The following is a 15822-nucleotide window of genomic DNA, read 5'->3' as shown; positions in this document are numbered from 1 at the left end:
CTATCTAGTCCATTTTCTTCCAAATATGCATATATCCTATCCCTCAGTATCTTCTCCAAAAGCTCCCCCTCCACTGACATCAGGCTCACCGGCCAATAGTTTCCTGGATCATCCCTGCTTCCTTTCTTAAACAAGGGAACAACATTGGTCATTCTCCAGTTCTCCGAAACCTTGCCTGTGGTCAAAGAGGATGTGAAGGTACCTGTTAAAGCCCCTAGCTATGATTGTAACACTACATTCTACACCCTCTCCTTTCCTTCTCCCCTATGTACTCTATGAATGGTATGCTTTGTCTGTATAACGTGCGAGGAACAATACTTTTCACTGCATACCGATGCATTTTGATTTGATATGATTTATTGTGTGTGTGTGTATATATATATATATATACACACACATATATAGGGTGTAGAGAAAGATCAGCTTAACATAGGATAGGCCCATTCAAAACTCTGATGACAGTAGGGAAGAAGCTGTTCTTGAGTCGGTTGGTACGTGATCTTAGATTTTTGTATCTTTTTCCCGATGGAAAAAAGTGTGTTTAAAGGTTAATTTATTAATGTCACAAGTAGGCTTACATTAACAGTGCTATGAAGTTACTGTGAAAATCTCCTAGTTGCCACACTCTGGCGCCTGTTCGGGTACACTGAGGGAGAATTTAGCACGGCCAATGCACCTAACCAGCACGTCTTTTGGGCTGTGCGAGGAAATTGGAGCACCCGGAGGAAATCCACGCAGACATGGAGAGAACGTGCAGACTTCGCACAGACAGTGACCAAGCTGGGAATCGAACCCAGGTTCCTGGCGCTGGGAGGCAGCAGTGCTAACCACCGTGCCATCCATCTATGTACTCTATGAATGGTATTTTTGTATAGCGCACAGGAAACAATGCTTTCTACTGTATCCCAATACATGTGTCAATAATAAATCAAATGAAAAGGCCACCCTTAGGGGGTCTCCCAAATTACGATAATGCAGCACTCCCCCTTGATTTGATTTATCATTGTCCATGTAATTAACATTCAGTGAAAAGTATTGTTTCTTGCGCGCTGTACAAAGCAAACCATTCATAGAGAAGGAAACGAGAGTGCACAGAATGTAGTGTTACAGTCATAGCTAGGGTGTAAAGAAAGATCAACTTAATGCAAGGTAAGTCCATTCAAAAGTCTGACAGCAGCAGGGAAGAAGCTGTTCTTGAGTCATTGATATGTGACCTCAGACTTTTGAATCTTTATCTCGACGGGAGACGATGGAAGAGAGACTGTCTGGCGTGTGTGGGGTCCTTAATTATGCTGGCTGCTTTGCCGAGGCAGCGGGAAATGTAGACAGAGTGAATGGATGGGAGGTTGGTTTGCGTGATGGATTGGGCTACATTCACGACCTTTTGTAGTTCCTTGCTGTCTTGGGCAGAGCAGGAGCCATACCAAGCTGTGATGCAACCAGAAAGAATGCTTTCTATGGTGCATCTGTAAAAGTTGGTGAGAGTCGTAGCTGACACGCCAAATTTCCCCCCAGTACTGCATTGGAGTCTCAGCCCGGATTTCTGTGCTGGCGTGAGGCTTGGACCCGGGTGCTGGCGACGCGGAGGCGAACGATTAACCCGCCGAGGCGCAGAGCGGGGCAGGAGGAGGTGTTTTTTCACTGGGATTCGGCGTTCCAACAGAAATGGCGGCGCGGTGGCATCCAAGATGGCGGCGTGTGAATAGGGTCTATCCGCCGCGCTGCCCCGCACCCGGCCCGAGGCAGCAGCCCATTGGATAGCAGGTTTGCCCTTTAACCTTGCGGACCAATAGGAAGTGCCGGCTCATTAACCCCGCCCCCCCCCCGGGGGGACTCAGGGCTGGGGAGTTGGTTGGTTTGTGTGTGTGGGGCCGAGTGCGCGCGCAGTCCGGGGGGGGGTTGGTAAAGCACAGAGAGCGAAGAGAAAAGGAACATTTTTTTTAAAAATAAGAAAAAAAAGGGGGAAAAAAACCGCAAAACATCAGATCGGGAAAGCGACAGGGGGAAGGATTAAAAAAAAGTTACCTGAAAGTGGAGTCGGTCAGCGAGCGAGGAACTGGAAAGTGCCGCCATCATCCTCCTCCTCCTCCCCCTCTCCACACAACAACAACAAACACATCCAATGCTGCCGTGCCGCCGGGGGTAAGCTCCAACACTTCCGTCCGTGCGGCCCTTTCACTTCTCCCCGCTGTGCTTTCCCATTCATTAAGATGAATTTAAGCTGATTAATCCGGGACAGGGCTGCTCCCCCCCCCCCCCCCCCGGCCCGCCGCCCCTCTCCAACCGCCGCGTGTCCCGCGCCAACCGCCAGGCTTTTCCAGAAGCTTCGGCGGCTCCGCGCGCGCCCCCCCCTCCCTCCCGCACAACCCGGGCGAACCCGGGGCTCGCGCGGCTGCACCAACCGTCACTCTCTCCCCTCACGTCCCATTGAATCCATCATCTCTCCTCTTTATTATTGTTTTTCTGCACGTTTCCAGTCAGAGTTTTGAGGGGAAAATTGCGGTTCTTCCCCCCCCCCCCCCCCCCGGGTTTCCTTTCCCCGGCTGGAAGTTCGTGCTCCCCCCCCCCCTTTCTTTCTTTCTTTATAAATATCGTCCATTTTTATATGTGTTTTATTTAGTCCGGCTCGGCCTGGGCCTCCCGCCGCCAGTTAAGAGGCGGCCCCAAGGCCAAGGTCGCGCTGTGAGGCCTAGTGCTCGGGCTTCGGGAGCTGGGAGCGAGGAAACCGCGTCAGGCGGGGGGGGGTCCTCTTTCCCCAATCTCCCCCACCCTGGGGTTCAGACACCGCTCCCTGGGCCCGCACGGTAGGAGTTGGGGATGGGGAGGACACCAAGCTTCATAAACGTGCGGGACATGTGTAGCCGCAGGGGAGGGAATGGCTGGACAGCAACTGCTGATCCGGGGTTTAAATTAAAACTCATTCTTCCAGGAAACCTGACCCGTCGCCAGCTCTTTGATATTCCTCAGTTGGTGGGATTTCTCCCGATTCTGGTAACATCCCTTTTCGTTTTCTATATTTTCCTGATCAGGCTGCCTCCCATTCTCCTTGGCTCTTATCCAATTTTCTACCCCCACCCCACCTTTCTGAGGGGGGTTTGCCTTCTGCTTGGCTAGCACAAGACCATAAGACATAGGAGCAGAATAAGGTCACTCGGCCCATCGAGTCTGCTCCACCATTCAATCATGGCTGATATTTTTCTCATCGCCATTCTCCTGCCTTTTCCCCATAACCCTTGATCCCCTTATTCTCCGCAGAAAATATTCTCAGCAAAAATGGCTTGCATCTATATAGAACCCTTAATGTGGCAAAACATCCCACGGTGCTTCACATAAGCATTATCTATTCATTTAATTTATTATTGTCATGTGTATTGGGATACAGTGAAAAGTATTGTTTCTTGCACGCTGTAGAGACAAAGCATACCGTTCATAGAGTATATAGGGGAGAAGGAAAGGAGAGGGTGCAGAATATAGTGTTATAGTCATAGCTGGGGTATAGAAAAAGATTAGCTTAATATAAGGTAGGGCCATTCAAAATCCGGATGGCAGCAGGGAAGAAGCTGTTCTTGAGTTGGTTGGTACACAATCTCAGACTTTTGTATCTTTTTCCCAATGGGAGAAAGTGGAAAAGAGTATGTCTAAGGTATTGGGGTTCTTGATTATGCTGGCTGCTTTTCCGAGGCAGCTGGAAGTGATGGGAAACTGGTTTGTGTGATGGACTGGGCTACGTTCACAACCCTTTGTAGTTTCTTGCGGTCTTGTTCAGAGCAGAAGCCATACCAAGCTGTGGTGCATCTAGAAAGGATGCTTTCTATAGTGCATCTGTAAATATTGGTGAGAGTCATAGTGGACGTGTTGAATTTCCTTCGCCTCCTGAGAAAGTAGAGGCATTGGTGGGGTTTCTTAACTATAGCGTTGGCATGGAGGGACCAGGACAGGTTGTTGGTAATCTGGAGACCTAGAAACTTGAAGCTCTTGACCATTTCCACTTCATCACGATTGATGTAACCAGGAGGATGTTCTGAACTTCACTTGCTGAAGTCGATAACTATCTGCTTCATTTCATTGATGTTGATGGAGAGATTATTCTTGTCACACCATTTCACCAGATTCTCTACCTGTCCTGTACTCTGACTCGTCATTGTTTGAGATCCAACCCAATACAGTGGTGTCATCAGCAAACTTGAAAATCGAGTTGGAGCAGAATTTGGCCACACAGTCATAGGTGTATAAGGAGTATAGTAAGAGGCTGAGGGCACAGCCTTGTGGGGTACTGGTGTTGAGGATGATCATGGAGGAGGTGTTTTTTGCCTATCTTTATTGATTGCGGTCTGTGAGTTAGGACGTCAAGGATCCAATCGCAGTAGGAGGTGCTGAGTCTTAGGCCACGGAGTTTGGAGATGAGTTTTGTAGGAATAATGATGTTGAAGGCTGAGCTGTAGTCAATAAATAGGAGTCTGACATAGGTGTCTTTGTTATCTAACAAAATTTGAGCAGAGCAACATGAGATAATAGGGCATGTGACTAAAAGCTTGGTCAAAGCGGTAGGTTTTAAGGAGCTTATTAAAAGACTTGAGTGGTGGACAGGGCGTTTTAGAGGAAAATTTCAGAGTTTGCGCCATTAGAGCAAACTAGCCACCAATGTGGGATGAAGGAAATTGGAATATACGAGAGACCAGGATCGTTCCCATTATGTATCACCTGTTGGACTATTTTCCTTAGACTCTCTACAGATGATCAGCTTACTAAGTGGCAGGTAACTGTCTATTTGACAATCATAGTCAAGTGGTTCTTAACCTTGTCATACATTTGTGCACAGTTGTTGTCAAGAGTACTGGTTGGTACTTAATTTGCTCTTTTTCTTGCCTCAACACAGAGGAATCAAGAGTTTTAAAAAATGAACCTTCCATTAGGCACACTAAGATAACTTACTAGCTTTTGTCTAACTTTTTTTTGCTCTATTTCTAAATTTTATAATTCAGCAATTTTACATTGGTGAATTCAGCTTGGTTGAGGAATGTTGGGTGGCATAGTGGTTAGCACTGCTGCCTCACAGCAGCAGGGGCCCGGGTTCGATTCCCAGCTTGGTCACTATCTGTGCGGAGTCTGCATGTTCTTCCCGTCTCTGTGTGGGTTTCCTCCAGGTGCCCCGGTTTCCTCCCACTGTCTGAAAGATGTGCAGTACATGAAGATGTATTGTACATGCTAAATTCTCCCTCAGTGTGCTGAACAGGCGCTGGAGTGTGGTGACTCGGGGATTTTCACAGCAACTTGATTGCACTATTAATGTAAGCCCACCTGTGACACTAATGAAGATAAAATAAATAATTTTGATTTCATTTATTATTGTCACATGTATTGGTATGCAGTGAAAAGTACTATGCACGCTATACAAAACATACCATTCTTGAGAAGGAAAGGAGAGTGTGCAGAATGTAGTATTACAGTCATAGCTAGGCTGTAGAGAGAGACCAACTTAGTGCAAGGTAGGTCCATTCAAAAGTCTGATGACAGCAGGAAAGAAGCTGTTCTTGAGTCAGTTGGTACATGACCTCGGACTTTTTAAATCTTTTTCCTGACAGAAGAAGGTGGAAGAGAGAATGTCTGGGGTGCGTGGGGTCCTTGATTATGCTGGCTGCTTTTTAGTATGCTCAGTAACCAGATAAAAACAGAAAATGCTGTAAATACTCAGTAGATCTGGTGGCATCTGTGGAGAAAGTTAGCATCATCCTGAAGCATTAACTCTTTCTCCACATGCCGCCCAACCTAAAAATGTAAAAGTAAAGTTTATTTATTAGTCACAAGTAAGGCTTACATTAACACTGCAATGAAGTTACTGTGGAATTCCCCTAGTCTCCACATTCCAGCGCCTGTTCAGGTCAATGCACCTAACCAGCACGTCTTTCAGATTGTGGGAGGAAACCGGAACACCCCGAGGAAATACACGGGGAGAATGTGTAAACGCCACACAGACAGTGATCCAAGCTGGGAATTGAACTTGGGTACCTGATGCTGTGAGGCAGCAGCGCTGACCACTGTGCCACCGTACCGCCCACTACTGAGATACATTTGCAGCATTTGTTTTTATTTCAAATTTCCAGCATCTAGTGTTTCAGAGCACAGAGATGAAATCATGCGTTCGTGTACTTGATGTTTTAAAAACTTTACTGTTGTGCTCCTGTTTACTGAAATTAACAACAGTCCCGAAAATGTTTCCTAGGATTGCTGGTTTCAGTGAAGCCTGTTCGTAAAAGTTTAATAAATAGTAATGTATTGTATTGGCAATTGTGCAGATGATAGGGGAGAGAACAGTTTTTCCTGTTTAGCTGCTCTTGATCGAACAATTGCATGCCTTGAAATCGATCAATTTTTCTAATGAACTTGACCAGGCCACATGTATTTGAACTTACATTAGTGGCATTTTTAAAATGTGAAGATTGTTTAACAAGTTTCCAGTGGCAAAATCTTGTTCTATTTACTGTATAGTACTGGTATGCCAGTAGCAGCAGTTAAAGAATTTGTATTTATGTATGTTGTTTAGAACATTACAAAGCGTTTTAGTCAAGAGCATTTTTGAAATGTATTTGCTATTATAATATAGGGAAATGCAGAAGCCAAGTCCCACAAATGGGAATGAATTAAGTGACCAACTAATCTGTTTTAATAGAGTGATGAATATTAGGTAGCACACGGGAGCTCCCTACTGGCCTTAGGATAGTGTCATGGGATATTTTTCAAGCCCTGCCCTGAGTGGGCAGACGGCTTCGGTTTAACATTTTGTTTCAAAGAAGGCATTTTCAACAATGTAGCACTCCCATTGTTCTTCATCAAATCACCACCTTAGATTATGTTAAGTTTCCATAGTGGGACTTCAACCTATGATCTTTTGACTCGGAGGTAAGAATGCTACCACTGAGCCACATTTTTTGGAAAATAAATCTGATTTTCTCCTTGAAGCATGTAGTGTTTATGTAGAATCTAAACTAAATTGCTTTCTAATTCATTGGACCCCCAAGTTTTCAGCAGGCCTGGGATCTGAAAAAATTGAGGCAAAATGTAAAGGTACTCTTGCAGATAGAAGTTCACAACTCAGGATAAAACAGCAGCTAAATGAGCAGTCCTGTGGCTTACAGGAATACCTGTGCAATCAGCTGCAAGAGCACTTGCACCATAACACAATGTCAGCAGTGTCGATCTAGTTCACTTCTTGCCTCAAAATCTTTAACATCAGGCAATTAATATTGAATAGTTGTTAAGGAATTCTCAGCATTATCTGATTTATTTTGTCAGTGGTGTTGAAATCAGTGAGGAGTACAGATGGAAGCAATGTATTAAATGGGTCCTCAAAACTGGCCATACTGAATTCAGAAGCAGAATAACACTTTTGATTGAGGCTGTCATTTGAGTTACTATCTTTTTTTTCACTCTAAATTTCAATCTGGGTAGTATATCTCTTAGTCTGCTGGTCTCACTACAGAGATGTCACTGGGAATTTGGTAAAGTATTCCAGTGTCAGGTGCTGCCAACTTTGAGACTTTTTCTTCTTTGTACTTTGTTGTTCTTATGCTACACTTGCTCATGTTTCTCCTAGTTTAATTTTTTATTTTCTTATGTTTGTACATATTTCTTTCTGATTTATTAATAATTCTGTCCACCGACACTCAATCTTACTGATATTGATCCTGAGTTGAGCTTCCAATCCAATATCCAGTCCACCCCAAAAGCTATATGCTTCTATCTGTAACAATTCCCATCAGTGCCCCTGCTTCTGCTTGTTTACAGCTGAAATCCTCATTCTTCCATTGTTATGTCCACATTTGACCTTTCTGAATGCATTTTGGAAGGTCTAATACAGATAGGAAATATACAGTAAATGGCAGAGCCCTTAAGAGTATTGATAGGCAGAGGGATCTGGGTGTACAGGTACACAGGCCATAAAGTGGCAACGCAGGTGGAGAAGGTAGTCAAGAAGGCATACGGTATGCTTGCCTTCATTTGCCAGGGCATTGAGTTTAAAAATTGGCAAGTTGTGTTACAGTATAGAACCTTAGGCCGCGCTTGGCATATAGTGTTCAATTCTGGTCGCCACACTACCAGAAGGATGTGGAGGCTTTGGAGAGGGTTAAGAAAAGATTTACCAGGATGTTGCCAGGTATGGAGGGCATTAGCTTTGAGGAGTGGTTGGAGAAACTTTATTTGTTCTCATTGGAATGACGGAGGTTGAGGGGCGACCTGATAGAAATCTACAAGATTGTGAGGGGCATGGACAGAGTGGATAAAGCTCTTTCCCAGGGTGAAAGAGTCAATTACTAGGGGGCGTAGGCAAGGTTTAAAGGAGATGTACGAGGCAAGTTTTTTTTTTTACAGAGGGTGGTGGGTGCCTGGAACTCGCTGCTGGGGGAGGTAGTGGAAGCAGATATGGTGACTTTTAAGGGGCGTCTTGACAAATACATGAATAGGATGGGAATAGAGGGATATGGTCCCCGGAAGGGTAGGGGGCTTTAGTTCAGTCGGGCAGCATGGTCGGTGCAGGCTTGAAGGGCCTGTTCCTGTGCTGTAATTTTCTTTGTTCTGTTTGATCTATTGGCCTATTGTCCTCCGCCCCCTAAACTGATCTGAAACTGATATTCATCCTATTCTACATCAAGTCCTGTTAGCCCTTTTTTTGGCTTATACCACCTCCATATTTAAAATTATCAACATTGTTCTAAATCTCTCCTGGCCTTTTCCAATTCTCCATAACCTCCTCCACCATTGCTGTCCCCTCTCCAATACCCCAAAACTCCTTGTGGTCCGTTATGCATCCTCCTCCATCTTCACCCCCAAGGATGTTAAACACATCAGTGATGTGTGTTGTTTTACTACAGCATTGTTGACCCTGACTCAGCTATGCTTAATCTGTTCCCTGATGAGCCAATACTCCTAGCTGTTTTTAAAGTTTGGAAAGTGTGATCTGAAGAACTGGGTACCTGCTAGTGGAATAAATTATTTACATTCCAATAATTAACATCATGCTTTTGTTACTAAATCATTATTCTTGGTCACTAATTGGATCAGTGTAATCAGTTAAAATACAATTTGCAGATTGAATGAGGAATAGGAATAGCAGCATCCTTACTCGATATTCCTATAAATACAAATTTATGTAGAACTTGCATAATCTGTTATCTTCTGTCCCATGTCACGCATGTAAGAATGAAAGAACAGAGTATTGTAATTTGGTTGGTTTTCCATTATCTTCATTTACTGAAATAGCGGCTTGTTCCCACTCCAGCTCTTGCACAAATTGTACACTCCACAGTGCTAAGAGTACGCTGCATTGTTGGAGTTCTTTAGATATCGAAGATTCTGAAGAAGAAAAATTAAGTTTTCATTTTGGCTAAAATTTCTCCTTCAGCCAAAACTGCCAGAAACTGATTATCTTTTTTGCTTCTGTGTGTTCTTGCCATAAGCAAAATAGTTTCCATATTTACCAGCATAATAGTCACTGCATTCGAAAATTATTAATTGTACATGTAATGCTTTAGGTATATTGATTGGAATTTAGTCATGGGTCTACAATCTTATCTAATTCCTAAAATAATGCTGCTAATATTGTTCTGTTTTGAAATATCCATAAACATGATCAATGGGTGTCAGTGGGGCTGAGATTCTTCTAAAAAAAAATATCTGCAAGCAATGGATGGGGTAGTCACAGCTGAACAAACAGTACAGAACTTTCCTGTATTTCAGTGGTAGGTAATCTATGGTTTCAGTGGGTTAAGCTCCAAAGATGTCATTGCATAATTGGGAGAGAATTCTCCTAATTTTGACTTTGCCAAACTGAGATCTAAACTTTTTCAGACATTATTGATTAAATATTTTGAAGCAATGGCAGTGGGAATGATTAAACTGGAGCTGACATCATCTAGTGACATAATGCACTTGCAGATGAAAGTTTGTTGCCTGTAAGTTGGTGGAGTTTGCTGTCGAGGACAGATGGCAGATTTCTGGCATTCATTTTTTTGTTTTCACGCTCTTTACATGGACTCTGAAAAGTAGTGGTATTTTAGCTTGTGTGTAAAGAATACCCTGGAAACATTTAACAAAGCCTAGCTAATATTAAAGGTCATTTGCTCCTTAACAGGCCTGCATATGCACACAAGCTATGAACATGTGGCAAGATGCTGGAACTTTCCAGGATGATTTGTGGACCAACTTTTCCATGGCTGTAGCATTTACCATCAACTGTAATGTTTTAGAACCTGTCATAGATTTTTACAGCTGGCATTCTCGACATGTATGCTTTGGATTGATTTGTGAGCTCAGGTTCTTTACTGAGCCAAGTAATATTTAAGCCTGAGACCAGATCTCTGATTGTTCTCTCATTGGAATTATCAAGAGACCGTGAATATTTTGATGCATGGTGAGTAGCTACAATGCTTCAGTTTAAAATGACAAAGAAAAAAAGCAAGTTTGCTTAGAGTTCCAGTTCTATTTCCTCCTCCTGGCTCATCATTAATCTAAAAGCTGAACTGGTGGCCTACTTGGGTGCTGGCTATAGAGCTCTGAAGCTGAAAATAACTGATTTTGGTCCACCTTTCTTCATTTACGAAGGGATCCCTCTGGCGTAAGTGTTTGAATAATTACTAGTTACAAGAAGTGTTGCTGCCATTTTCTTCTTGCGCCCTTGCCAGTTTTAAAAGTATGAAGTACTGATGTTTAAGAAAATGTTAACTTTTTTATTGGGATATGCATAAACCATTGGTAACAAAACTGTAGGAATTGGTTTGGATATATTGTAGCATTAGGGATCTTGCTTTATGCTGCACAGGGCTACTAATTTAGTGCCAATCAGGATCACACTTGGGGCTGCTTATTACATCAGCAAAAACTGGGTTTCAACACCTACTTGAGGGCACTGGCTAGCTTCACCCAAGCTCAAAATTAAAGGAATGTTGTGCTTGCATTCTAATCTGCTAATATACACATTTAATAGCCAAACACAATTACAGGATCCCTTAATAATAAAAGTACAGCTTTAGAGAAGGGTACCGGGTGTAAACTTGAAGTACCTGTAGAATAGAGTGCAGGAGCTGAAGCACAGAATATATCAGCAAAATGTAAGAGAGCAAGACCTGGAGCAAATTACAGCCATCAGATGGATTTTTAACAATTAATATTATCACATCAATGTCTTCCTGCCCTTGCCATGCTTTGTGATTCTGTAGCCATAAAAGGGGCAATTTGGCATGGTCAATCCACCTCACCTGGATACCTTTGGACTGTGGGAGAAAACCAGAGCACCAGAAGAAACCCACATAGACACGGGGAGAACATGCAAATTACATACAAACAGTCACCCAAGGCTGCAATTGAACCCGAGTCCCTGGCGCTGTGAGGAAGCAGCACTAACCATTGTGCCACCCTTGCAAACTACTGATCCATCTCTAACTATTTCCTCTCAAGTCCAAGTATATTGTTTCCTAAATCCATACTTATCTTTTCAGAGCATCCGTGTTTAAATCTGTCCCGTTAGGTTTCTGTCACTGCTGCAGCACTGAAATAGTCTGAAACAACTACGAGCAAACTGTTAATGACAGTGATGCACTGGCTCGCCTCATTCTTCCTGATCCCTCTACAGACTTTGGCACGTTTGACCGCACCATCCTGCTCCAGCATTTCTTTCCAGTGCAGTGGGATTGCTTGTTTGGATCCACTCTGTTATCAGTTGCTTGGTAGCACATGTTGCTGAATCTTTTTGTCATGCACTCATCAGGACAAACACAGGAATGCCAAATTAACAATTGGTATATACTCCAGGGGAAAACAGTGCTGATCAGATCTATGTTCAAACTTACTGTTACGTCTCCCAATTTAACAGTGGTTACTCTTCAAAATAATAACATGGAAGACATAAATAATGTCCTAGAAATAGTTGTAATTTGAGATGTAAAAGGCATGATGATCTGAAAATAATTATCACCGGAGAAAGGGTACTGAGAAAACTATTAGAGCGAAAGGCTGACAAGTCCTCAGGATGGACTTCACCTTAGTGCCTTAAAATAAATGGCTGCCAAATAGTGGGTGCAGTAGTTGCAATTTTTCAAAATTCCCTCCATTTTGAAAAGGTGACATCAGATTAGAAAGTAACAAACTCCCCCTATTCAAGAAAGGAAGTGTACGTCAGTTAGCCCAACATCTGTCATAGGATAGCTTCAAGTCTCAGCATGACCGGGGCATTCACCTGCAGATTATCAACAACTGAACCATTGTCCATTTCAAACTAAATCCCAGTTCATTTAGAACAACTCCAACAAATCCAACACTTCCTTTTTGATTAAACTAGCAAGGCTAGCTTCATTCATTAACTCCAGGACCTTCACTATTCTTGATTGGATGTGGGCAAGGTCAGCAATTTGAATTGGTGAACTGCCTTCTTGAAATCCCAATATCTCTGAGGTATAGCAGTGCTATTAGGTGGAGAGTTCCAGGATTTTACTGAACAACAATATATTTCCCAGTCAGGATGGTGTGTGATTCAAGGGGAGCTTGCAGGTGGTGGTTCCTCTGTGCTTCAGATTGTAGAATATCTGGATTTGGAATGTGCCATCAAAGAAGCCTTGACGAGTTGGTGCGCACTGGATCTAAGGTGTGCCAGAAGTGGATGGAGTGAAAGTTTAAGGTGTTTGGGCTGCCTCATAATCTATCTTTCCTTTCTTTATTGCTTTCTTAGTAGTTCTTTGTTGTTTTTTAAAGTCTTCCCAATCTTCTAGTTCCCCACTAATTTTGGCCATTCTGTATGCATTGGTTTTTAATTTGATACTCTCCTTTATTTCCTTAAGTTATCCATGGCTGGTTATCCCTTTTCTTACATTCCTTCTTTTTCACTGGAATATATTTTTGCTGAGTACTGAGAAAAATCTCCTTAAAAATCCTCCACTGTTCCTCAACTTTCATAACTGGATGTGGCAGGACTGCAGAGCTTAAATCTGATCTGTTGTGGAATTGCTCAGCTCTCTATTGCATGCTGTTTTTATAGTTTGGCATGCAGGTCGTCCTGTGTTTATAGCTTCAGGTTGACACCTCATTTTTAGGTATGCCTGGTGCTGCACCTGGAATGCCCTCCTGCATTGTTCATTGAACCAAGGTTGATCTCTGGGGAGAACAGTGCGCTGGTTGGCAAGTGGACTTTCGTGGAGGTGTTGCCAATAAGAATGCAGCATGGAACAGTTAACTGACCAGCTTTGTTCAAATTCAAACCAAGCTGGTCCACTCGGGTCAAGGCATTGCTCTGGGGAATGAATCAGGAAATGACTCCTCTTTATGGTTGGAAAATTCTTAAGCTATCCTGATGAGTGCAAGATGAAAAGCTTTGGATACCATGTCTCTCTTTTTTCAGCAGATTTACAAGTTGGTAATCATTCTGTCTGGCCCGCATTACGAATGCACCTTGCCTGGCTGCCAAGCCCTGGAAGTGGGACTTGAACCTGGAACTTTCTGGCTCAGAGGCAGGGGCACTATCCGCTGCCCCACAAGATCTCCTCTGGTTCTATAGGATAACCTGATTTTCATTCATCTTGCTCTTATATTCTTCCCTTGTCTTTTCCATTTCCTCTCTTTCTTCCCTTTGGTTTGGGCTCAAGTCTGTACCAAAAGCATAACAAATCAATGAAGCACAGTGAAAATCAGAATCCCTCCATCCTGACAGAGGAAGTTGTAGACCACAGGCCACTTTGAAGTAATCTCTCAATAGAGAACAGTTTGTGTACTGAAGTCACTTGCGACACCATGCTATTAGAAAATATCCCTGACCCACTTTCAGTTATTGGATAGTCATTAAATATTGTGAAGTAAGTCTATAGGCTTTGTTTGTGTTAAGGTGTGACTTCATTTCACAGCTTAAGCAAAATGAAAACAACTTGTCTTTTGTTCTGAATCTCAAAACGTGGTGTACTTTCCCAAGTCTAAATGTGGATGCATATTCGTTTAGCATTTTAAAGTATAAAACAATGGCTCTTTAAAAGATATTCATTAGCCATATCAGAGCTGCCATAAGGGAGTAGAATGAATTATGCATTTCTTTCCTCCCAGAGGATCCTCTGTCTAGCCAGCATATTAGGGGTGGAGAATGTAATGACTGCCGTGTTGACATATTGATGTCTTGGATTGTGTGCATCATTTTAGAATTAGACAGGATTGTCAGAACAAAATAGTTCCTGTAAGAATTTTTTTTACATATGCTTTTAAGATTTCCAAGTATAAATGTGAGGAGTTTGTGGTAATCAATTGCAGTGCTCCACATGGGCCACTGTACACCTGGAAAATCTGTCCAGGCTCGCACAAGGATGATAAATATCTCACCCACATGTGCTGAAAAGACAACAGAGAAGTGACAAAGTCCCAAATGATTTATAGTCAGTATTACATATGGAAATAAATCTAATTTAATTACTGGCCATGACGGATTCTTCCCCGAGTGTTTTTAGAAGCAGAAGGGTGGTGCCACTGAAATTTCCTTCTCAACCCCCCTCCAATCTTTGTCATAGAATAGGGTGGTACAATGGTTAACACTGTTGCCTCACTGCACCAGGGAACTGGCTTCAATTCTGGCCTTGGGTCGCTGTCTGTGTGGAGTTTGGAAGTTCTCCTGGTGTCTGTGTGGGTTTTCTCTGGGTGCTCCAGTTTCCTCCCACAGTCCAAAGATGTGCAGGTTAGGTGGATTGGCCATGCTAAATTGCTCCTTAGTGTCAGAGGGACTGGAAGGGTAAATGCATTGAGTTACAGGGACTGGTTAGGATTGTCAGTGCAGGCTCCATGGGCCTAATGGCCTCTTTCTGCATTGTAGGTAGTCTATGATACTATGAATCATATAATAAATCAAAGAATGATCATAGCACAGAAGGATGCCATTCAGCCTTCCTAGTCTGTGCTGGCTCCCTCACCTTTTCCCTTTGGACAAGCACATTTTCCACTGAAGTGCTTATCCAATTCCATTCTAATTGAATCCCTCAGGTAATGGATTCCAAATCCTAAACTCATCCCATATTTGGTTCTTTTGCCAATTATCTTAATTGAGTATTCACGGTTCTCAACCTTTCCCCCAGTGGAGAACAGTTTCTTTCCATCTGCTCTGTCCAGACTTTGCATGATTTTTGAACACATTTATCAAATCGCCTCTCAAGCTGCTTTTCTCGAAGGAGAACAACCCTGGCTTTTCCAATCTAGCCTTGCACTTTAAGACCTTCATCTCTAGAACCATTCTTGTAGATCTTTTCTACACCCTCTGTCTCCCTCCTAAAGTGCAATGCACAGAATTGGACATAAAATTTGCCACTATTGAAGATGAGTGAGTGTTTTATAAAAGTTCATCATAAATTCCTTGATATTGTACTCAATGCCACTGTTAATAAAGCCTGGAACAGGTATGCCTTATTCACATTTCCTGTCCCCTTTGTTCTGTGCTTCTTGTGCTGGTGGGTGAAACCTCCCTCAAATGGCCATTTTATGTGCATGAGATTCAAAATTGAGCCTCAGAAAACAGTTTGCTGGTGGGGAGATTATAACTGAGCTTAACCTGTCATTGTGTGTACACATGTTCCAGCATGGTCCACTGGATAGCCATTGCCATGGGTGCTGGTTAACCTTTTCATCCTTTTATCTATTCAGCATGGTGCCCAATGATGCCATCTCTATTATTGCCCTGATTGGAACAAGTAATGAGTGCTCAGGCTACACCTGGTCAGCAAAACAAAGTTTTATTATTTATTCACAAAAATCAAATGAAATTTTACTCCAGGGCAGCTGGGGAAACCCGGATATGCTAAAATGTGACAATTTAAA

At 42.9% G+C, this 15822-nt stretch overlaps 1 protein-coding gene across 3 annotated transcripts in view; it reads left to right on the top strand.

The window, feature by feature from the left end:
• The first annotated feature begins 2008 nt into the window (after positions 1–2008).
• dicer1 (dicer 1, ribonuclease type III) overlaps positions 2009–15822 on the top strand; it is a 132850-nt gene continuing 119036 nt past the window's right edge. For all 3 annotated transcript variants that reach the window (XM_078234498.1, XM_078234501.1, XM_078234499.1), the window contains exon 1: positions 2009–2142. The gene's annotated coding sequence lies outside the window, so the exon portion shown is untranslated. The remainder of the gene's footprint in view (positions 2143–15822) is intronic.

This window comes from Mustelus asterias, chromosome 18 (assembly GCF_964213995.1).
Source record: "Mustelus asterias chromosome 18, sMusAst1.hap1.1, whole genome shotgun sequence".
Taxonomy (NCBI): domain Eukaryota; kingdom Metazoa; phylum Chordata; class Chondrichthyes; order Carcharhiniformes; family Triakidae; genus Mustelus; species Mustelus asterias.
Note: the sequence above shows the minus strand (reverse complement) of the source record. Positions and strands in the feature narration are given on the sequence as shown.